Source organism: Manis javanica, chromosome 3 (assembly GCF_040802235.1).
Source record: "Manis javanica isolate MJ-LG chromosome 3, MJ_LKY, whole genome shotgun sequence".
Classification (NCBI taxonomy): domain Eukaryota; kingdom Metazoa; phylum Chordata; class Mammalia; order Pholidota; family Manidae; genus Manis; species Manis javanica.
Window position 1 is genome coordinate 209,174,541 of NC_133158.1, and position 23,966 is coordinate 209,198,506.

The window sequence follows — 23,966 nt, forward strand, 5'->3', positions numbered from 1 at the left end:
GCCCCATCTGCCTCCAGCCCCGCCCTGCCCCACCCCCTAGGGAACTCCTGCACATCCTTCAGGCCACAGGAAGCCTTTCCTGCTCCTACACGGGTGGGGGTACCCTGGTTACTTGCTGCCATGGCTCCCTGCAGTTCCGGATGGCACTAGTACTCCGCACTGCATTATACCACGTCCGCCTTCCCTGGATGGACTGCTGCTGCTGAGAAGGCAGGAAAGGTGCTTAATTTGTTAACCTGGGTGATGGCTGTTCTGGCTCTGGAACCTGAGGTCTCCACTCTGAGGAGGCAGACACAGTGTGCCAGCCTATGAGATAGCTGTAAACTGTAAAAAGGAGACCACCTGATCCTGAGAGGATCAGAGAAGTTTGCAGAAGAGGGCCTGTTGCACAGCCCCTGAAATGCTTGGAGGGGCACTGCAGGCAAAGAGCACCATGCCTCCATCTTAGCCTGGTGGAGCCGGAGACCAGGGCTGGGCAGGTGGGCTTCCCCGCTGCTGCCAGGTCCTTAAGCACGGAGCAAATGCCATCAAGTTTGCACTCTAGGAAGTTAATTTCAGGGCGAAGAAGGGTCTGGGGACACAAAACCAGCGGGGAAGCCCCTATACTTGCCATGGTGAGCGCTGAGGGCCTAAATTAGGGAGGAGGCCTTGGCAGCAGGGAGGAGGCAGCAATTCAGAGACGCTGTGTGGGCAGGATGATTATGCATTTTGTGAGACTCAAAGCACTTGGGGGGATTACAAAGTTAAGGGCATTGTAGAGATTTAATAAATGCTTGCCAACGTGTAAAATATATACTTGTGTGTTTGGGAACATATATACATGAAAGCAAATATTTATAGAAAGATTTTTCTAGTTATTTTAACACATTTTCTATATGTTTGGAGAGTCTATTGATATTCTTAAAAGAAGGAGAAATAAATATGGGTGAATATTGTAAGCACAGTGTTGTTCATGTGAAACCTTCATAGGATTGTATATCAATCACACCTTAAATAATAATAATAAAAGGAGAAATAAAGGCTATAAAGGGAGGAAAAGGGAGTGCACTTGGGAGAGTGTTGAGCTTATACTCAGTACTTTCATCCACAAGCCACATTCAAGAGCACTTGAACCTAAGTGTTCCCATCAAGACTGGAGCCCTTTACAAGCTCTCATTTTAGCTACATTTAAGTGCTACCTTCTGTGTTTGGTGAATAGAGATAAGGAATTGAGGTATTAATGTTCCCCTAAAAAGCATGGTACTGAATGGTGGGACGTGCACGTAGGTCTGCGGAAGGGTGGGGAAGGGCAAACCATTATTTCAGATCCAGGAACATCGGAGAGAGTGGAGGGGTAAGGGTGCAGCCCTACCATGGTGGGGGAGGAGGCACTGTTGTGACAGGGGAGGTTTAATGGCCACCTGCCCTCCGATTCTCACCTAATTTTCATTTTTAAATGCTAACAGTTAAACAGTATTCTTTCCCAAGATTCAGAATTGAATGCAGTCCAAACTATTATGTCAACAGCACTGATATAGAACACATTACATTTGTGCTTGTCCCCAAGGAAACACTGCTCATCAACTGGAGGAAAGCAGGAAGTCCAGATTGACATATTACCCACCACTGTGCATTTGCCAACATCCATATTGATAGATGGGAAATTGTGGCGAGCACCACACCAATGGCTACGTCTTCCACTGCTCTTAAAACATGGGACAGAAGGGTCAGAGCACCCATCAGAAAGCACCCACTTACACTCTTTGAAAGAAAGAGGCCAGTGGGATTTTTGTGTCCAGGCTGTCTTCCTACCTTGTGACAACTCACCTCTTTGCTTAACTGTTATTTCACCTCCAAGAGCAAATTCTGCCCAGGGATGATAGAGATGATAGGATTTTGCATACGACAATATAAGATATTCTGTAAGACACTATCATATATATTTCCTCACAAGCTTCTCACCAAACAGAGGCGTTAAAATACATTGGGTAATTTAGTGGGTCCTGTTGGGAAAATGAGAAACCAACATCTGTGGATGGCAAAGTCACTACCCAGTGCCCCCACTCCTAGTTCAGAGCCAGGGACCTTTCCACTCATTCTGCCCCTCACCATCCCACAGCCTCCTATCCCCAGTGCCTGTGGAATGCTAGCTTCTGGCTGGGTCCCTTGTATTATTTAACTATGCAAAAGGCTAGACACGAAATAGAGGGGACCAGAGTAGTACAGCCACAGAGGCCAACTTCAGCCTTCCTGTGAGTTAAGCCAAATGAGACAGTGTTTAAACTCAAGGGCTGCCCTGTAACTCAGCCAAAGAGGAGTTCACCCCAGCAGTGCCAGATGGTGATGAGAAGGGAGGGGCAGCTCCGCACTGGCCGGGATCCCTCCACAGCGAGCAGAAAGGATGATTGGTGGAGGGAAAGGCAGACCTCCGGCCTGCAGGTCTTCCCATGCACCCCCCAGACAGACAACCAACCGACACGATGACCCAGGCTCTCTAGAGATGTCCTTGTCATTTCTCACTGAGGAGGAGCTGATGGATACAGTTCCTGGGCAAACCCCAGACAGCGACTCACACCTGGCTTCAGCCTGCCCAGCACCACTGAGCCTCCGACAGCAACAGCCCCATCGGCCCAGAGCAGGAAAAGGTAAAAGTAAATAAACGCTGCCTTAATCTCTCCTGTAGATTGGAACAATCTGAACCAACCTGAATTTCATCCAGACATTCAGGGAGAATAATTTTTAAAGCTCTGCTCAACACAAATACACCTCCACTCATCAGGATTTCCCTGACATTTTTTTTTTCTCCCTGCCCCCTTCCCCATCTGCACTTTATTCAATGAACACATCTGCATTCCTTCTCTCTTTTTTTGGCCAGAAACTCTATACAACCTTATCACTGACACCTCTCTGCAGTTTCAAATTCCAACTTTGTGCCAAATCCCCATTTCCTGCTGCTTAATTTCCATTCATTTACTCTTGTTTTTGCTTCTTCTGCCATTCCCAGCATGGACCAGCTCCAGCCCAGCTTCTTCTAATTTCTTAAGGAAGGCTCCCCATCGAGTGCTATTGGAACCCGAGCCTTCCCTCCACGCCAGTGACTGGCCATTGTTTATACTACCTAACAACAGTTGCCAATAAGACTGCTTCTTTCCCCTTCTTTGTTTCGCTCCCTGAGTGTGTATACTGTGTATACTAAGACCCAAGAGAACTTTTCCTCCCATATGGTGACCCAGTAGGTCTGGTTTTATTATTACCTCAATAGGCTCTGAAGTAGCTAGCCTCTTTCCGTCTCTTTTTCAAGAGGAAAAATAAAAGAAAATCGAGTCTGCACACTATATTTACCCTTCTCTGGAGGGGATGAATAGAACGAGCCCGTGCTAACTGCTGTTAAGGGCAGGGTCCTTGGGAGCCTCATCAAGTTAGGTTCATAAAAGGACAAAGAGAAAGACACCAGGGAAAGTAAGGTGAGGTCACACTTCATGGTGACATGGAGGAGTGGCAACTCGTTTCTCGGGCTATAAGATGTCTTACATTTGTTAGGCTTGTTCTGCAGAGCCAGGAGCAACCTAGGATTGGTGTTGTGGCTTCAAGGAGAACAACTCCTGTTTAAAATATGTTCTCACTATAAGCAAATGTGGCATGAAAAGGTGAGCAAGATTTTTCTTCCCAAAGTGGGATTGATTCTACTCTGTGGTTTGGGGCAGTTTTGATTTTTATTTTGTTCCCCCAAATCCATAGCTCAGCTGCCAGCTCACTCCTTCACACTAGAGCCCTTTCACTGTCACCACAAGTATCTCTGCCCCCAAGTTCCATCCCCCTTTCTTTTCCCTCTGGGTTTCATTACCTAGCATTTCGTCTCTGTGGCCCCTTCTAAAACATGGCATCCAAAATGGAAGGATTAAGTCAGGAATCGGGATGCAAATGTCATCGACAAGGGAGAAGAGTGAATTGTCAGCCATCATAGATGCTTCAGAGATACCGACTCTCCTGATCTTCTCTCCTCCCACCTGTCTCTGCTGCAGACCCTGAAATCCCACCACACCAAGGGTTCTTTGCCCACCCCACCTTTGGCTTCCTGATACTAAGGGTCTCCTGCTGCAGTTAGAATATTTTGTATCCAAGAGGAAACTTCTATCCCACAGAGTTTGAAATGTTCTTAGACACATTTTCTCTTTCCCCAGCTTGCAGAGCAACAATATTACTTCTCAGGACAGCAAAGCAAAGGCGTCTTCTTACATGGTTTCATGGCACAGATGTGCCTTAAAAAATTACTTTTTGTTGATTTATTTTATTCACATTTTAAGAGCAAGGTCATCTTTTGAGAAGAGCAGAGTTACCTTTTTAACCCAAATTGGCCAATAGTTTCCCAAATAGTGTAATTCCCACTTGGGTAATGCCAAAAAACTGAAAGCATTTCTCAGATTTTTAAAAATTGTATGTGTGTTTGGGTGTGGTCAGTCCATCTCAAGAACATGAACAATAATTAGGTAATAAAACTCCATTCTGCAGATAAGAAACCAACTGCTCAGGGTTACATGCAAGGGTAAGTCTAAGGCAGAGTAAACACAATCGATCCAAATGCCAGCCTACCTGTCTTTCCTGGTTTCTGGTAGGGCTACCCTGAAACCGCCTACCAGCATGAAGCAACTATCTGCAAGCACGTAAGGTGGGAGGAGCAGGGAGGACTTCCCTGGCAACCCGGGACTCTGACAATCCACCCTTGCTTTGTGCCTCCAGCCCTGAGGTCCCTGTGCCATGATCCACAGACTCAGCCCCTGCTCAGTGACCCAGGCACACTCCATATCATGGCCTCACTTGAGTTTCTGAGTGAAGGGAAGTCTAGCATCAGATGGGCTGTCTGTTGTTAGAGAAGTGGGATTCCAACCAGAAGAAGCAGTTCTGTGCCTCAGGACCGGCTGTGATGCTGCTCTCAGCTGGGCACAGTGTCCCGAAAGCCTGTGAACCAGGCAGCACTGCCCCTTGTTCCAGCCACAGGGGCAAAGCCAAGCCACTGCCTCCAAAAGCAAACCTCACACACAAATGAGCAAAAAGGTGGCCAGAATAAATTTCATCAGCTCTCATCGGTGTAATAATGAATGAGGGATGCACATTCTGGGGGAATCATTTCTCACATCAACAGTCCAGATGACCTCCACTGGAAAGGTTCAACTTACTGTATATTGTCTTACTGAGGGATACCTGAAGGGTTTCCCACACTAGATGAATCTGTAAAAGAAGAACTGGTCCCCTGAACATATTTTGCAAATTTAAAAGCCTTTACTCTGTTCTTTCACTAAAGCATCATCGAAAGGTCTCCTGAGAGCCAGAGTTGTTGGGGGAGGTCGGAATTCTTTCTACCAGTAAAGAATCACTGGTAAGTTCTTCAGAAAACCAGAATATAATATGTAATTAATTAAATCTACTTGAAGGTATCTTTCCCACCTCTTTCAATTCCCCAATTTTAGATTCTTAAAACTGTAAGTGAGGATGGTCCTACTGGTATATACACATATGCACAAGCATATGTATATATAGTCACACACATTTTTAAAATGTTATGTGTGTATTCATAAATACCTAGATCAATGTGAAACACAACCCAAGACTCATTTCATTATCTGCATGGCACACAGTGGGAAAGAGGTGTGTATATGTATACTATATTGCATTGAACATATGAAAACAAAACAAAACAGAAATTTATAATTAAAATCCAAAAAGTTAGAGCATATATTAAGCAAGCTTGGATATTATAATGAAGACTAATTATACGATTATTTCCACTTTTATGTGCATTTGAAATTTTCCATAAGAGAAAGTTTAATAAAATTTACACTTAAAAAATAGAAATTCAATTTCCTTGGGATAACTAAAATAAAGTTTATAATTTGTTTTTATGAGAGATTTTGAGTAATCAGTAACATGGAGATTCTTCCTCATATGCTGGTTTTTCTCATCTGCCCTAAAGTCTTTGAACAGAAAAGAGTAATGAATTTTTTTGGAAGGGGTTCATTGTCAGGGGGGCAAAGAGTTGAAAATGGGTGGAAGATGAACCCCGTGGTATTGTGTGTTCTCCCTCAGATGGAAAATGCACTCACCATATTCTTACCAAGGCAAAAGATCATTTTTTATTATCTTTATGTACATTACAGCCTTCCAAACTGTAAAAATCTACCTGCCAACTCATATTTTCCATAATTTTACAATGTCCTTCCATCCACTGCCCAGCTGACCTGGGCACAAGGAATACACATTCATTGGAGCAGCCAAATTTAAACATAAATAATAAAGTGGGTGAGGAGGAATGCGCACTCTGAAGCCAAATAAAAATCCTGCTCCATCCAAACACATTTTGCGAGTTGTGTTCCTCCATATGAAGGGTAAAACAAAGAAACAAGAGGGTGGCCCAAAGCATGGGGTGTTGGTGATGGCAGCTCTCTGATGTCTCTGGTTTCCCCAGCTGTAAGAGGGCTGTCTCGGATAACAAGATAGTCCCAAGATAGCAGGCTCCACCAGAAGCAAGAAGGGTTGGCCCCAATGTAAATATCCTTGGTCCCAAGAGACAGCAACCCCTTCGGATCAGTTTATTACCCAGACGTATCTGATCTAGCCTTTGAACCTAAAGCCATTCATCTATCCTGGGTAACACCACACACTTTCTTGGATCCACATAGCCTGACCCCTCCAGAAAAAGAAATGCATGCAAGTGTTTGACATCAACATGTTTTCCTCAGCTAACAAGCTTCTCTATTCACCAGCAGCCAAAAATTTTAAGTGGTCTTAAACAAAGACAGCCCAACGAAGAATAATGATGTCAAACCCAAGCCATAGTTCGGTGGTGTGAACACAAAATCTACAGGACCCAAGTTAAGAAATGATTTACAGACAGTTTGATCAGAGTCAGATGTAAAATGGTATCTCACTGGAGACCAGCCAATGGCTATCAATCCGAATCCCCTACAACAAGTGATGTCATCAGTCAGATTCAATACATTATGGAGACAATTTTCTCTTTTGTCTCTTGGCCCAGGAATTTTCTGAGTTGCGTTTCATCACTAGCTTGCAAGGCACTCGTAGTACAAAGTGGCTGACGGGAATCGCGACCAGGACTCCCTCACAGGGCTCTTCTGGGAGGCAGGGGAAAAGTTTAAGGAATAAATCTAATTAGGCATGGGAGACTCAGAAAAACACATCCGAGGTCTTTGCTGGCAGGTCTATTTTGAACTTGTCTAGCCCCTTCCTGTTGTTTATATCCCTCCTAAGGTCATGACGTTGGACCGTCAGGTATAAGAACAATGCTGGGGGAGAGGATCAGTTCCAGGTCTTCCCTGGAAGGAATCACCGGACCACCTTGGCTTACCCAAGACTTAGGGAAAACGACTTGTTGATTCAGTCCAAGGTTTCTAGTCATCGGTCTCTCTGTCCTCATTTTTCTTCTCCATGACTGTAGACAGACCCCATTTACTCATAATATCTTCATGTCCCTGCTCTCTTCTTTAAACCTTAAAGAATAGCCAGGATGTAGCCATTTAATAGGAGAGTAGTTCTGCGAGAGACTTCTTAAGTGCCAACATGTGTTCTTCCATCATGGATGTCATCAAAGCTGTTTTTCATCACAGCCTTGGTGTGTCTTTTAGGATCTCCCAAAGCTCTCTTAAGGGGTATGATAGAGAACAGGAAGGAAAATGTAGGAGAATTAAAGAAAATGAGATTCTTGTTTTCTTACTGCCTTCAAACTCTCCCTAAAGAAAAATTCTCTATTCAGTCCCATGAGCGACTCCAACACAGGATATTTTTCCAGCTCACTGGTATTTCATAAACACCATTTGTTGTCATGTGGTTAAATTAAAACTGAGGATATCAAACATCAAACAGTATGTTAATGTCAAGTATGCTTGAATAAATAGTAAGAGTTCAACTGAATGGAATATGCGGATTGCTAGCTAATTAAGCAAGAAGCAGGTGTGAAAAAAATCTAATTTAGGCAATTTTTTATAATTAATAATGTTTACTTGTAGTACCCTTCTAATGGGGCTCTAGTTTAGCCTCTTGTGAATTGCTAGGAGTTTACTCCAGTATTTTAAAATTATAATTGAATGGATAATTTTACAAGATATCAGGTTTCCATGCTGATGATGAAGCACTATGTACACAGAAGTTTTCTGACAGTACTTTTTATCAATCGGATCAATTAGCAAATCACCCCGGCAATTAAAGCCGAAGACACACACAGGTATACATCCACACCTAAAAGTTATCTTGTAAACTCTAGCACCAGTGGTGGTAGAAGTGAGCGTGGATGAGCCCACTTGAATGAAAATACCATATTCAGACCAATCGCTGGACACAGATGACGAGGCCTTTGGTGAGTGTCTGCAAAGAGCAGCAACAGAGAACATTTTGTTACAATTAGGAACAAAAAATCAAGATCATATCTAAACCATCCGGGCAAATTGCATATGACCGATCAATTAATCCTAGTATACATTTAGGGTTGGTTTTCTTTCCAAGAAGCCAAATGGAAGTAGAGGAGGAGAAAATGTCCACAGATGTGAAATGAGACCTGGACTATTTCATGGACGTGACATATCTACTGCATTTAATTAAAAGAAGAATGTCTGAGAACAATGTATCCCTCTCAATCCGGGTCGAGGGAACAAACCAGGACTGGATTAGATAGGACAACTGTAATCTCTAGAGACAGTCCCATGTTTAATGGGAGCGCCACATGTTTGATATGTAGGGAAGTAAGTGGGTGTCCTGGACACAATCCACTATTCATCATAATACCACAGCCCTGCTCATTCCCAGAGAGGAGACTTAAAACCATGAAACCATATGTAGAATATTAAAAATCATTTAACGTTAAAATGCACATTATGAAAGCATGCACTTTGGGCAAGGCTGCGGTCCAAGAGAGCCCTGAGAAGTCTCCAGTCAATAGATAATGGTTGCAAAGGTAAACTGAGTTGTCTACACACACACACACACACACACACACACACACACACACACACACACAGGGACTTTCATAGAAACCCAGTCCTCATCTCTGCAATGCTGCCTTTTATCACTCTGTTTTCTTTCCTGATTTCTGTAGTGAGGTCAGCATTAATAATTGATGGAGCAGTGATACCTAGAGCATCAGTACATTAATTTATAATTAACGATGAGGAATACCAGCTCCTTTCCCACCACCCAACATTTGGTTAAACCATCTATGTATGTGTATGTGTATAATACATATATATATATTATGCACACATAAATATATGGCAGATATTAAATTGTTTCTCAGAGTAAATAACCTTACTATATTTTCATGGTCTTTTCATTGCCACTGAATTAATCACAGCCCTGCCCCTAACCACATGGAATTTTATTTCCCATAAGAGCAATGTTTGCTTTAGTTGACTCTGTTGAAACTCAGGGTACTTACTCAGTCTATAAAGATTTAGTGTAACCTATTTTGTTAAGCAACACTAAAAGCGCCTACTGACAGATCTTGTCTTATACTGCTTTGCTTATATGCAGATTCTGTGTTTTTGATTTCACCTAGCTCATCAACAAGGGCAGAGCTGATACAACTCCAGTGTACCCGGGATGGCTAAGGCCTTCGGAGACTGAGAGTCCTGGGAGCAAAAAATAGTATACAAAGTGAAAAGTGAAGGCCACAAACCTGAGCATGCACCCAGGGAGAAATCCTATTTATCAACTTTGAGCAGGATGTGGAAGACACCAGAAATGGTACCAACTCAAACTGTCAGTCCAACTGGAAACATGGGGACAGACAACTGCTGTAAGGGTCACCAGAGGTCATTAGAATCCCCTGCTCAAGGGGACCTACCTCCTTCCCCACCCCACCCACAAACCCATTGTAAAATCCTAAAATTGCTTCTTCTGCCCGTGGTCTCAGTCTTCCCAGGGTGGAGGTGGGGAGGACATTTACTAGAAGGGCAAACTTCAGATCAAATGAGGCAGAGAGAAACTCAGAGGTCTGCAGGGGACCGCGAGCAGTGTAGCTGTGACCTCCTCAGACGGCGCAGATGCACAGGGCTCCTGCCCTGGGTTGTCCTGGTTGCAGCTGGCCGGGGCACTCTCTGGAAGTGGTGAGACTCATTTAGGAAGGACTAAATGTGGAGGAGGACTGTCACCTCCCTAATGGATCATTTGGGGAGCATCTGAAACAATGCAAGGGGGAAGAAGCCAAAGGGATACAAGGACAGGGAGCATCTAGCACCCCAGACACAGGCACCTGTTCCACTCCACTCAAGGTCAGGTTGGTCCCTTCCCAAAGGGAAAGAGGGCTTTGGTTCAAGGCCTCAGGCCTGTGGGAACCAACCTCTTTCCATCAGGGAGGGAGCTGCACAGGTTCTGGAGATTTTTATGAGTAGCCTGGCAAGAGCAGGGGTATTTGATGTCAGTCACTCGAACCTGCCCCTGACCCCCAGCAGACTGATGAAGGAAGGTGCGGTGACCTCAGGCAGGGCACGGCTTTCCCTCCACACTCCCCGCCCCAGCCCAAGCCTGCTCCCTGGAGGCCCTGGGACCCAAAGGAAATCACTTCCTGGGCTCTGCCCTCACCAGCAGGTCTACCAAACAGCAACCACAGCACATCAACAAAGGCAGAAACAGAAGGAACAGTAGTCGCAAGAATAGAAGTGCAACCTGAGAGTTTGCTGAGCCACAGGAGCCTGTGTGCCCTTATGCAAAGCATGAGTGGTCTCTGAACTGTCTTCATGAACGAACCTGAGGTCTTCCACATCCTGATGCAGAGCTGCCTTGGCCGGTCTCCCACCCGAGTTCTTGAGAAAAGACTGAGCCCATCCTGCTCCCTCCTGTTGCTCCACCATTCTTGCCATTTGGGTGATGCGAGTCCGTGAAGCAGGGCTGCCCACAGACCTTCCTCTGCCGATCCAGACAGTCGGCGTGCCGCGGCGTACCGGACAGGGAGAGGTTTTCGGACGGAGACAGGGAGGCTACAGCAGCCCTGGCGGCCTTCCTGGCAAGTGGTTGGCCAGAGATCTTTTTCTCTGGACTGTCAGCAGATGCCATGCCCAGACACTACCCCTGAATGTATATAATGTTTTGAGTCAGCATCAACTATGGATGAGAGAAGTAATAATGGATAAGCTGCAGTGAATATAGCTACAATAGGCAGAGATGGGGTAATCAATAAATTCATCTTCAGTGATGATGTAGGAAAATGCAGAGGAATCTGTCTGCATTGGGGAACTCAGACCTCCAATTCATGGTGCACACAGCTTGTTGCTGGGTGGAAGCTGACATTAGGTGGAAGCAGGAAATAAAAAATTGATACATGCTTTTTGAATCATGTATCATGATTTAAATGATATGGACAGAGGCTAGAGGCAAGGGCTTAGGAATCTGTAGTTAAGTCTTGAAAGTAAAAACAGGAACACAGAGTTCCTTCTCGAGCAGAGGATTGTATGTCTATAGTTGTTGGGGGTGGGTGGATACATTTAATGGCTGGGATCCTTTCCCAGGTTCCATGAGAGGCAGCAAGGAGTTTAGACTGCAGCTCCAGAGTCAGACTTAAGGGTTCGAGTCCTGCTCCCCCATTTACTAATTTGGACAAATTTCTTAATTTCTTGGAGCTTCAACACAAACACACTCATTTGGAAGATGTGGGTAATAACAGCACCTGCCACGTAGGAGTGTTATTGTGAAGGTAGCCGGGTAAAACACTTACCAACCACAGTGCCTGGCACACACAGTATGTACTTACAGTATGCAGCTTAACACAAAGAATCAAGACAAAAGCTTTCACATATATATGCATATGTGTGTGTGTGTGTGTGTGTGTAGACGTACATATAGATATAGGCTGCAGATGGCACTTTTTCTGGATTCTGGTAGGCTAGTTAGTGAAAGATGGGGCACTTGAGAGCTATTTAAGGGTGTCTGAATCACACAGTCAAAAAGTCCTCTTCAAAAGGAGACTATTGCTGCTGGTCCCTGGATTCTCTCTGTGTTGGAGGCTCCTCTCTGAAGACATCCCTAAGTCAAACCTTGGAGAATCAGGAATTGTCTAAGAAAATGGTTAGGTTCAAGTCAGATTAACAACAAAATACATCACTGAAAATTGACAAATTCCCCTCTGTCCCATATATGAACTGCTCCCCTGGTGTCTGAAAGTGGCTTCATTTCCAGTGGATGGCCCAGGAATCAGGGATATAAGAATTCACCAAGTGGTGTGAGCTAGAAGGGAGGCTCTGAAATCAATCACCTGTTCCAGAAAAAAGGAAGACAATGGACACTTTTGTCTCTGGTGGTCTCCCCAGCTTCTGAGGGCAGGGCGATGGGTCTACAGACCCCTCTGAATTCCACCGGGCCTGAGGCTCTTTCATGACTGGCAGGAACTGCAGTATGACATGCATAGAGCACCCGGCCTAGGAAAACACTTTCTAAACTGAGACCAGAAAAGGGCAAAGGAAATTTTAAATGAGAAGGTGTTTGCTTAACCAGAGCACATCTCAGGACATAGTAAATTAATGTCACCACTGAATTATCTGGAAGTTCTTTCTCACCCATGAGTCTCATTTGAGGCAGGGTAGTTTAAAAGCTCAGGCTTGGGAGTCAGACAGATCTGGGTTGCTGAGTAACTATGGGCAAGGAATTTATTCTCTCCTGGCACCAGTTTCTTCATCTATAAAATGTGGATGACGACATTACCTATTTCTTAGGGTTGCGGTAAAAATGCAGTGGGGTGATGTATAAAACAGGCTTAGTCCAGTGCCTAATACGTAGCAAATGCCGGAGGAATGTTAGCCATTAGCATTTATTGTCCTCACAACAGACCTTTGAAACAGATTTTATTATCTTCCCATTATCAGGAAGGAAGCAGCCACACGGAGGGGAGTGCCTGGATGAGCCATGCTACCCCATCTGCATCACTCCTTCCTCTGCCTCTATCTTTCTCGGCTGCTTTCAAAAGAGAAGAGATCTTCAGACCCGCGGGCAAGCCAGGCAAACCTCTGGTGTCCAGGTAAACCAGGCAGCTGCCCCAAGCAAGGCACATGCGAGGGTGGTGGTACCAGAGCGCCTGCCACGCTACCCCCTGCACCTCCATCCGCGAAGGGAGCCTTCATCTGTTCTGCCTTCTGGGAGCGCAAGTTGGTCTCCAAGCCTGGCGCTGAAGCAGGTGTGGGCATATTTTAAGCTCCAGCAAATAACTTTAATTGAGCTCTCCTTAGACATATGAACCCACAGAGCGTTTTTTTTTCTCTCTTCTAATAAAAAAAGACCCACAACAAACCAGATGGGTCTCAGTACCTCCCCAACACCCCCTCCCCACTCTTCAGGCTCCCCTAATAAATCTTTTAACTCTAAAGAAATTACCTTTCCTGAAGTGGGTATTTTATTGGGTTGCATGTGTGGACCCAAGCTGCCTCTGTGGGCCCGAATGTGGGTCAGAAGGATGCAGGCCAAGGAAAGGAGGCCTGCTGGGTCAGGCCAGGTTGGTACTTGTATTATTACTCATCTAGAACTTTCTTTTGCTGGTTGCTCCCCTACGCCTGCTCCCTTCACTCCCAGCTCACCGACCACCACTGCTGCTTCCCTGAGATTTGCAACGTTCCCCTTCTTCATCCCCACCTAAACTAGCATCTCCACCAGGGTGCAGACCTTCCAACACCGCTGGTTAATGTGGCAGGAATTCCCTCCCCCAGAAGCCAGCTTAACTCCTGACACCCCGTATCACCAGAACAAGGCAGCGTGCGGTGCAGAGCCCTGCCTCATTTTACAGACGCATGTTCTCTTTTAATGTCCCATACGAAGATGGCAGCAGGAGGAAGAGGGAAATACATTGTGAATACATTCCAGACCCCCCTAGAAAAAAAGACTTCAAGAATCGCCCGGGGCAAGAGAGAGAGAAACATCACACCCTGGGTTCTGATTTATGGGCACTGAATTATTGGTAGGAGGGCCCAGAAGGAGTCGTTTACAACAGAAATTATTGCAGGCAAATGTTGGTTGGTATGTTAAATCACTCACTAATATTGATAGGTTAATGCCTGTCACACTTGCTTAAGGGTTGTGGGAAAACAAACAAACAAAAACTTTATCTTTGACTTGTTACCAGCTAAGTATAATGAGAGACACACCTTTTTGGTTTGGTTATATTTGTTTCCTCCAGCAAAGTCTGCTGTATTATTTATGGTTTTCTGAGTCCCTGACTGTCGTCTGTATCTGGATTTTTAAAGGTTGATTTGCAAAAAAACAAAAACAGGGCACCCGTCTAGTGAGGCTGGTGGGAAGGCAGTCGCTGCTCACAGCGGCCCCTCCGAGGACCCCAGGCAGCCCAGGGCTGGGGCACCTCAGGCGCCGGGCCAGATGGCAAGGGCGTATTGTTCCTCTTTGGTGATGGTTCTGCTGTGGCAAATAAAGTTAAATCAAAAGGTTAGCGCTCTGCAAGAGGGCGGCAGAGGCGGCTACAGCCGACGAGGGCCAGGGATGCTGAGCAGTGGGGATGTAATGTCTGTTCCCTCGGATGCAAAGGCAAGGTTGTGGCTGCACAAATGAAGAGAGGAGAGGTGCGGATCTCAGGGTCTGATCCTACATGGGGCCTGAGGAGGAGTTGAAGAATACAACCTCGGTGTGCCCACAATGAGGGTTTAAGGGAGGTACAGTTGCTTTCTGTCAGCCTGAGGCTGGAAGAGCTACGGCTGACCCCCCACCCCACCCACCCACTATCTGAGAATCAACCCATTCCCATGAGGGCAACTTGGTAATATTTGGGGTTTGGGTGAGCACAGTTCGGGAGATTTCAGTGCCCAACACTGTCATGAGTGGAACAAAACTTTGGAATCCAGGTGGGCAGCCCAGGATCATTTCTAAGGGGTGCATGACACTGTAGCTCTGACACAGAATTCACGGATTATTTCAGAATGTCAAAGCTGAAAAGGATTTAAGAATCTATGGGAGCTGCCCCCCACCACCACCCCCTGTTCATTTTGCAGACAGACAGCAAGGAGGCTGGAGAGGAAAATAATTTGCCCAAAGCTTAAGGCCACAAGATGGAGCCGGAACCAAGGGCCACACTGAAGGTTGCGTGGTGTGTGTGTTGGGGGGGGGTGCAGGGTCAAGGTGTGCCATGAGTGTGCAAATCACAGGATCTACAAGGTGTGTGAGTTCTAAACAACGACCAGGAGATGATATTTTCCATAAAAAGAAACAGATACAATATGCAATAGAATGCAATATTGGCACTGGTTTTTAAATCACCTTTTTCGTAAATCACACTCACGCTTGCCTTACATTTCAAAATCTGCCCCCACCCACCAGCTCCTTGTCGTGTCCTCTCCTCTGCTGGGCACAGGGAGGCCTTTTTGCTCCTCTCGTTGAATTTCCAAAGCACACCATTTACCCGGGAGGCCTGCAGCTTCCCGGGTATGGAACACAATTACGCGGTCTGCAAATCGTTTGTTATTTACCTGTGAGACCCAGGCTGTCCTTTGGTGCCACTGGTCCCTCAGGTAAATATGAACTTGGGCAGACTTAAAAACAAATAAATAAACATCCTAATATGCATTTAGGGATTTTTAAATGCTGATTCCACCCTGTGTGGTGAAGGACCTTTCTTTCCCCTGCCCCACTCCAATCCCCTAAACAGAATATTATTTATACAGTTCCAGTGCTTTCTATGCTGTCCAAATCTAGACCATATTTACAGGCAGAACTTCCTTGCCTACTGCATTGACTGGCTTGGGTGCCTAGCAGCCCCTGTTTCTGTTAAGCAGTATTTTGACTTCCCTTTGAAAATTTACTTAAGAAGAGGTGGTATTTCCAAAGGTATATGAAATCACTGATGAAACAAGTTTCCACTTTTTAAAAAATGGGAGCTATATTCCCATTCAAGTAGATTTTTAAAAAATACACACACACAACCTCTCAAATTCCTACATTTCCATCCTCAGATCTGTCTGCTCCATTAGATTATCTCTCCCCTTCGAGCTAGTTGAAGATGCTCGCTTCCATTAGGAAAGGTGCAGGGCTCTGCTCCTTTCCAAAGAACAAGGAGGTCTGAGCACCACATCTCTATCAGAGTTCCTAATGGGAACTATTTCAGAGATTTCAAAGTCTTGCTACAGATAAGAACTCTTCGGAGAGGGAAAAGGCAGGTAAGATCATCTCATCAAACTCCGATTTTACAGGAGAGCTCACTATACATGCAGGGGAACTGGCGTGGATCCCAGACACAGTGGGCAGGACGCAGGCCAGGCCCCAAGTCCCCCGACTCCTCACCTGGTACACTTGCCAGCACATCCTACTGACTTCCTATCAAGACCTCACTCATGATCTGAGCAACCAGCGACTCCATTCTGCAGGCCTGACTCTGACCAGGAAGCCAGAGCGAATAAGGGACGCCATCAAAGTACAGTGCGCGCCCTCGTACCCACTAGAAGCCGAGAGGCCGGCAGGGGAAATAGCCTAATGATGGCAGTGAAATCCTCCACCCTTATACGTGTTTAAGAAAATCTCTGATTTGGACATCAGCTAATGGCTAGAGCTAGAAGCAGAAAACATATTAGTTTGAACTTTCAATGTTGTGGGACTCAACAAACAACTACGTTAGCTTAGTGTTATTCAACTAAGTATTTCAAAACACATGTCTTAATTAATATTTAAATTATATTTTTCTTACAATACACAGACATACAGTAAAGTAAGTAGAGCTTGGACTGCAAAATGTTATGAGGCCACCCTCTCCTCCACCCACCCCTCCCCACTCTCCACTCCCACCCAGCCAAAAAGCACAGTTTTCCAAGAACTGCATTCTTCTGACATCTTGTGCGTTTTGAGGTCCAGGGAGGCTTCCCATTTTCCACACTCAGCACTTTGAGGGGCACTGGGGTCAAGGCACCAGTGTTCCCGAAGGATCCCTTATAGTTCATCCAGAAAAATCACTTTACAGGCTGCCCCACCCCTCGTTACTGGCTGACATCAATTTCAAATAAGTGCTACCTTTTTGTTGTTTTCGACCAGAAATACAAAGCAAAAGGATTCATCAGAGAGACTCTGAAGTTATAGCCGTTCCAGACCCAGCTCTAAATCCTACTTCTTGAACACCAGGTGCCCAAGTTGGAAAAAATAAAATAAAACTTTACATCCCAGTCTCAGAGCTTCTGTTAACACACGAACCCCCGCACTGAACTGAAAATCACATCTCCTGCTCAGCTCTGTGAGCAGAGACTAGGTGGGGGGAGTGAAAGAAACAATACATGTTTCAAATTTTACAGCAGTTTACATCATGCAAAACTGAAAGGGCCTTAGAGGGTTCCTTCTTGATGAAGTGTACAGAATCAGCGAGGTCTCAGGAAAACACGGTGCAGGCACATAATGTAATGTAGGAAAACCCTGAAGGCGGTATCAGATGCCTCTTCTACCGCTTCTTTATGATAAAATTCAGATGCAAATTTTTACTAGTTAAATAATGTGACGGGGTTAAATAGACAGCCAAGCCTTTGCAAGTTAAGTCATATGCTTTGCAGGGTATTAATATGCTCAGCATATACATGGGCTTTATGAAATGAAATATTTGAAATACATAGCCCACTTTTTATTTCATTTTTTAAATTGTTTTTACATAAAGGGGATACATATTTTTGCGTGTCCTTTTTTTTGCATAAACAAGATTCTAAGATTCCTGTCATCTTTTTCTTGCCTAACCCCAAACTGTAGGATGATGTTAAAGAAGGAGAATTTTATATTTCCAAGGAACAATTTTTTTTTTTTTAAGTTTTCATTTCTACAAACTCAAATTTATCCTGAGTTGTAAGAGTTGGCATTACACACAGAATTACTGAGGAGGACTAATAAGCTGAAAGTCATCACAGAATCTGAAAATTCTGTTTAAGCAGAGCTGGTGACTGGTAATTTCAGATCTGAATTTGCACAGCTGCCAAAAGGAAAGTTAAAAATTACATCGAAAGGATGAACAGCTGTGGTCAAAATTATGCTGCAATGTTACTCTTTATGAGCTTCTTCAATAGGATTCAAACCAATGCCAAAAATTTCCAGAGAATCCTTCCACAGAATGAGTCAGATTTACCATGTTCTTAGGTTTTGATCATGTTTAAAATAATAATACATTCAATTATATTAAAACTCTCTTCAAATGAAAATTAAAAACACAACTCTTTTGCATCATGATTTTTGAATGAAGATGAATTAAAAGGCCTTCATTGCTTTAAAGGATGCGGTTAAAATTATTAAGTTACGATTGCATCTAGTTCTCAAAAACCACTTGCAGCTTTTTTCCATGTTCTTCCCTATGTTATAATGGAGATCCCTAAAATTTTGCCAATTTGGCAACAGGTCCAATAGATAATTATTAAGCAGTGCTTGACTGTTAAGCTTTCTAACTTTCATAATATTATGTAGTCCCCTACAGAACTCAAACTACCATTCGCCATCTTTAGAATTCACTCATGTTCTGGGCAAAACCTTAGGAAAATGACACAGAGCTGGAGTTCGCTGCCAAGATACAATATATTTCTACTGAAGACTAATAATATTTGGAAACGATTTCCTGTATTTCTTCTCTACTTATTTGTTAAGCTGATACAGTTTACAGGGATTGGAATGTTCATGCCTTTGTGTTCTGAAAAGAGAATAGGGGTTTCCTGAAAAAAAAAAAAGAAATCAACTTTCTCTAGCCTGAGTTCACTTAATGCTGACGGTCTTTTAAACCTTCTAAGTAAACATAAACGTGCATACATTAGTGGTGTGCTTGTTTTGCAAAAAAAAAGGAAGAAAGAAAGAAAAAGATTGGCCTTTTTCCTGTAAATATGGACTCTTAAGCCTCTAAATGATTTGCCAAACTGAATCGGATAATAAAGGGTTTAAACTTTGCCACTTTGGGGTTAATGTGAAAGGCTTGTCAACATCAGATTGTTTAGACATTAAAAGGAACGCGCTGTGCGCCTCCTTTTAAACCCCATGTTCACTTGAGTTGCAGCTCCCAGTGAATTTACCCAGCTGTAAGTGATTCCAGATGCGCTGCAGTGACAAGCCTCAGTCTCAGGGTACTTATTCATTTCACATTAAAATCTCATGTTCCCAGGTCTGAGCTGTTATCTGACTGAGATCTGATTAGGGAATACAGCAAAGAGGCGTTTGCAAATCCAGAGCCTGCCCTCACTCCCGGGCATGGATCTCTGGCCATCAGGCACCTCCGGGCACTCGGAGGTGAGAGCAAAGGGGAGGGTGGGTCAGATCTATGGTTTACATACACATCGCATATGCCAAGTACTTCCACTACCCTACCTTATTTAATCCTGCAGCAGACATCTCAGCCTGGCTAATTCCCCCACCAAAACAAGCTTTCTCCCCCCAATTTAAAGAGGTAGGGCCTGTGATTTTGTCCCTTGTCCAGGGCAGACCTGCACGGAGGCGTTCAGTCATGCATTATGAGGATGATTGATTTGCCAGATCTACAAGCCTTCACTTCTCTCTCTTGCCCCCAGCTACATGGAGACCATAGCCGAAGAAGGTAAGTAGAAGGGCAGAGAGAAGAAAGAACTGTAAAAGAGGCTGGGGGCACAGAGAAAGTATCTAATCCAAACAAGCCAGTCATGCCTTTGTCCCCATGCAAAGGCGTGATGGTCCTTCCCAATCTCTGGCGTGAAACAGGGCACTTCATTCTGAGTCAGTGCAGAGGTAACGTGCAGGAGTCCACAGGCTATTGGCTGACGGTTTCTTCCATGACACACGTCAAAGACACTTTCTTCTGGCTACAGAAACATAAGGTGTGTTGAAGACTGTGGGCCAGGAATAAAGATCGTGGAGTACATGTAGGGAGGACGCTACCGCTGCAATGCCCACATAAGGAAACGAAATTACAGAATTTTCCCCTCTAGCTAGGTTTTGGGGTTGCTTTAGGCTTTGCTGTTTCATTTTTTTCTTTTTGCCCTACCCCACTGTCACTTTGAATAGGTAGAGAGAGCAGACCATGAACCCCCAGCTGATCGGCTGTGGTCACAGGCTGCTGGGCAGGCCCAGAGCCCGTCAGAAGCTCCTGTCACTGGACTCTCATCACACCGCACACTGGAAGCCCCAGAAAGCATGCATGGAATACTGTAACCCCCTCCCCACGTGCTCAGTCTCCCCCCAGAGGAACAAAAATGAATCACTCAAACCCCAGATTCAGAATGGAAATGATTAAAAAGCCAGGGAATCCCAAGCCCGCCTTGGGGGGCTCCTGCTGTGGGAGTGAGCCAGCCACGCGGAAGGAGAGCAGCAGCATTTGGGGGGGGGGGGCAGATTCTCTTTTATGACTCCTCAATGCCTGCCTTTCTCCCCGAGCAATTACAGTGCTACTTCCCATCGAGACGGCCGTTAGCAGCACATCTCCACGTTGCCACGAATAAATCAAGAATGCTATAGGCAGCTGTCATGGACAGGGACCTGGATGGTCATCCTGGGCCCACGGTCAAGGTGAGGGGCACTGTAGCAATGGTCCAGACTGCGCTGCATCCAAGCAGCCCTCCTGAGGCCCCAGTGGGTGAACAAGGACAGGTGCGGTTTGCCCCTGCAGGTTGAGAACTGGAGGGCACCCACGAACGTGAACTCCCTCCATGGCAGTGCTTCGTCCAAGGAAACGTAACCAAGGCACCTACCTCCAGCGCAGGGGGTGGTGTCATTCCAGTTAATTAGAAGCAACACAGAAGGGCAATTTCGGTGCGCAGTGGACACAATTCATGTAGTAATGAAAGCTTTATAACGACGAGGCCGAAGATGCATGTTAGACACTGAGGGCAATAACAGGTCTGACATAAGGGGGATTTCACTCTACAACGTGCAGCGGCTTCAGGCTGGAAAACACGCTGCTCAAATCTGGCCGCGCCTCTGATCTTCCTGAGACAGGGAGGGTTCTCAGAACACCGGCACCTGTCTCTGTGCGGGTGAATGTGCAGGAACGCACACACCCACACGAAGGACCCACACAGAAAGCGATGGGGAGTTTCCTGTCTTGCTGCACGCACCTCTCTACTCGCTCTGTCATTTTTGTACTCAAATCCCACAAAACCACCACCCGCAACTGACTGTGTATCCCACAGATGCAAAGAGCATTTCCTCCATACCAGTGTTTGGGTGAAATGAGAGTAAATGATTTGGGAAAGCTGCCAGGAGTGTTGGGAGGCCAGGTGGGCTGTGCCCTCGGAGGAAACTGTGTGCTGGGCTAAGGGGCAGTGCCCACACCAGACAGGCTCCGTGTACCAGCTGCAGACCCGAGACCTGCCCCTGGCCCTTGAGTCACATTGTGTCATGCCACACGGCATTTGGATCAGGAGACGGCCGTGGCATGCTGCATAATATTTTTAAAAGCCCGTTTCCCCGTTCAGGGGGGAAGCAGGTGGAAAGCAGAACCCCTGAAGGGCAGATACTTTGAAAGGCCCCACAGGCAATTCTCCAATAAAAAAGCGAGCAGAGCTGGCATATATCCCAAACTTTCAAATTGACCTTCTCTCTTGATCTGGGACTTAATGCCTCCAAACCAAACTAATTCCCAAAGTCACCTTCTCAACTTCTCTGCACAATTTTTTTTTTTTGAACAAATGAAAGCTCAGGTACAGGCTCCCCTTGCAGCCCTTCTGACGTCCTTAGCTGCTCAAATTAAATCTGAATGGTTCGTCTCTTTTTATTATACGATGGGCCATATGTCACCAAAATAAAAACCCAGCTGAAATCCCAGTACAGATAAAGGGCATGAAAGGCTGTTCCGGCCACAAAATAGAGACCCTGTTAAAATCTTATTAAACAATAACACCCACCCAACCATCCCCTCCCCCCTGCGGAAAAAAAAAATTCAGGAAGGAAATTGTGGTTAAATCATCTCATAGTTTGGCAAAAACTTCTACCTCTGAAAAATGAAAAGAAAAGAAAAAAAAACTTCATTCTGTGCCGGACTCACACAGCCTAATAAAAAGCAGGACTGTATTGCTTTGCACTGTAGCTGTCAGATTCTCAGCAATGAAATACAGATCCTGACTCCCCCAGTCCCTCGAGTCCTACCCGCTCAGACCACCAAAAAGGAAGAGCCGGGGGGCCTGGGGGGGTGCACATCACTTATCCTCTCTTACTCCAGAGTGAATCTTGTTTGTTGCTTTGTTTTATTTTTAATTTTTGGTTTTTGGCCTGCACATCTCCTTTCCTGCATAAAGTTTCCACTGTTCTTATAAACACAGAGCGATGTGTAAGGGGGTGTCTGGGGCCGCTGCTCTAAAGAGCTGTGATGCCTTCTTGCAGAGACTACACGCTTACATTCAGAGAAGTCCAAGCACTGCCGCAGCGGTATGTGTGTCTTTAAATTAAGAAAGAAAGAAAGAGAGAGAGAGAGATCAAAAAGAAAAAACATTTCCATTTCACAAGGTCCCCCAGTGGCCTCAAAGCTCCTCCTCCACCATCAAAAATTCATAAAGGGGATCAGCATTCTTTACCGAATGGATCCCAGTGGCACCATAGACCTTGTTGGGGAGAGAGGCAATAAATATCGAATTATACACCTCATGGGAAGAAAGGATTGAAGACTCGGCTTCAAGCCCTCCACACGGTCCCTGGGGGAGCTGGGTCCAGACTCCAGGTCCAGCACAGAGAGGAAATGGGTCAAGTGTGTCAATTTCTAGACTGATGACCTTTGACTTGCTTAATGACACTAAGAGGCCACCACACCAAAAAAAAAAAAGATGCCAAATGTCTTGAAGCAAGACATGGGGGGAGGGGAGCAGATGGGGGCCAGAAGAAAATTGCAAACTCCAGCATACTGGTGGGGGGTGATCACAGACCCCCCCTTGTTAACTGCGATTTGTCCTTGGGAGGATGTGACCAGCTGAGTGGTAGAAAGACCAGGAGTGGAGAATTCCAGTCACCACCGATTTTTGGTTCCCAGCCCCGGAAATGGCTCATCTTCTGCCTGAAACTTGAAGAATATTTCCTACTTGTTCCCTCTGCAGGCCTTGTATTGTCCAAGCAGACCCCTCCCCTCTGCCCACCCTGCCCCCAGCACCTTCCTCCTCACCCCCACTGATGACCCTCACTTCCTGCTGCCACTCTTGTGCTCAGCCGTACACGTGGCCTCAGTGCTTAGCTCCTCAACGCTCTGTTTGCATGTGCGTCTTTGCTAGCCCCCTGCCTCTAGCCCCTAACCAGCAGGAGCCCTGCCCGCACCCCTCCTGCACCTCGACACTGTATCACAGATGTTGAGCCGATGCTCCATCAACCATGTCCATGGCTGCGAAGCCCAGGGAAGAGCCTGGGCTCCAAAATGGAACTTACAGGACGACAAAGGTGGGGGGTGGAAGGCACGAACAAATGTGTTCAGACAGCATGTATCTGCATTTCCCCAGTTTAAAGATGTGCGCCACTATTCATTCAACAGACAGTGCACAGCATAGGCACCCACTTTTCCTTTCCTTAAGTTGAAGGATCTAGATTTAGATTTTCAAAATCATCTCACAGCTAAAATAAATGCACATTAAGAGTCTCACATTTGTTGAATGAATTAGGATAAAATTTTCTATGGACCAGAACACTTTCAGATGGTCTAATACAATCACGGACTAAAAAGAAAGAGCCCTTGGTTGTCCGTGTCCCAGAGGGAAGTCTCAGTAGCTCCAGCCCCTCATATTATATATAAAGTTGACCCAATTAGAGTTCGGATTTAGATCGGCATTTTTAGCTCCCGCTCTCAGACACCTGGGCCGAAGTTCCCGTTTATGTTTCCAAACAGTTACAGTTCTTCACACTCTAGCTTTCTGAACTGCGCTGCCAATTCTGTGAGCTAGTCCTTCAGACATTTGCTAAATGGTAAGTGGCGAGAAAACTTCCCAGAACACCCACACGGCTCTGCTCTTCCTCCCCGTTCCCAGAACGCAGGCTGGGTGGGACGGAGACTCAGCCCTCTGTCAGCTTGACTCCAAAGCAAAGGCTCCCCACCCAGTTAGCTAATGACCCCGCTTCTCGGG

At 45.5% G+C, this 23,966-nt stretch overlaps 1 protein-coding gene and 1 long non-coding RNA gene across 3 annotated transcripts in view; one reads left to right on the forward strand and one right to left on the reverse strand.

Moving 5' to 3' along the window:
* The window catches only part of EBF2 (EBF transcription factor 2), a 180,868-nt gene that overhangs the window by 97,265 nt on the left and 59,637 nt on the right, over positions 1 to 23,966 (reverse strand). The window lies entirely within an intron of this gene.
* On the forward strand, positions 1,287 to 14,631 carry LOC140848558 (uncharacterized). The gene is made up of 3 exons (XR_012129655.1): positions 1,287 to 2,624; positions 5,279 to 5,353; positions 12,837 to 14,631. It is a non-coding gene; the product is annotated as an uncharacterized lncRNA (long non-coding RNA).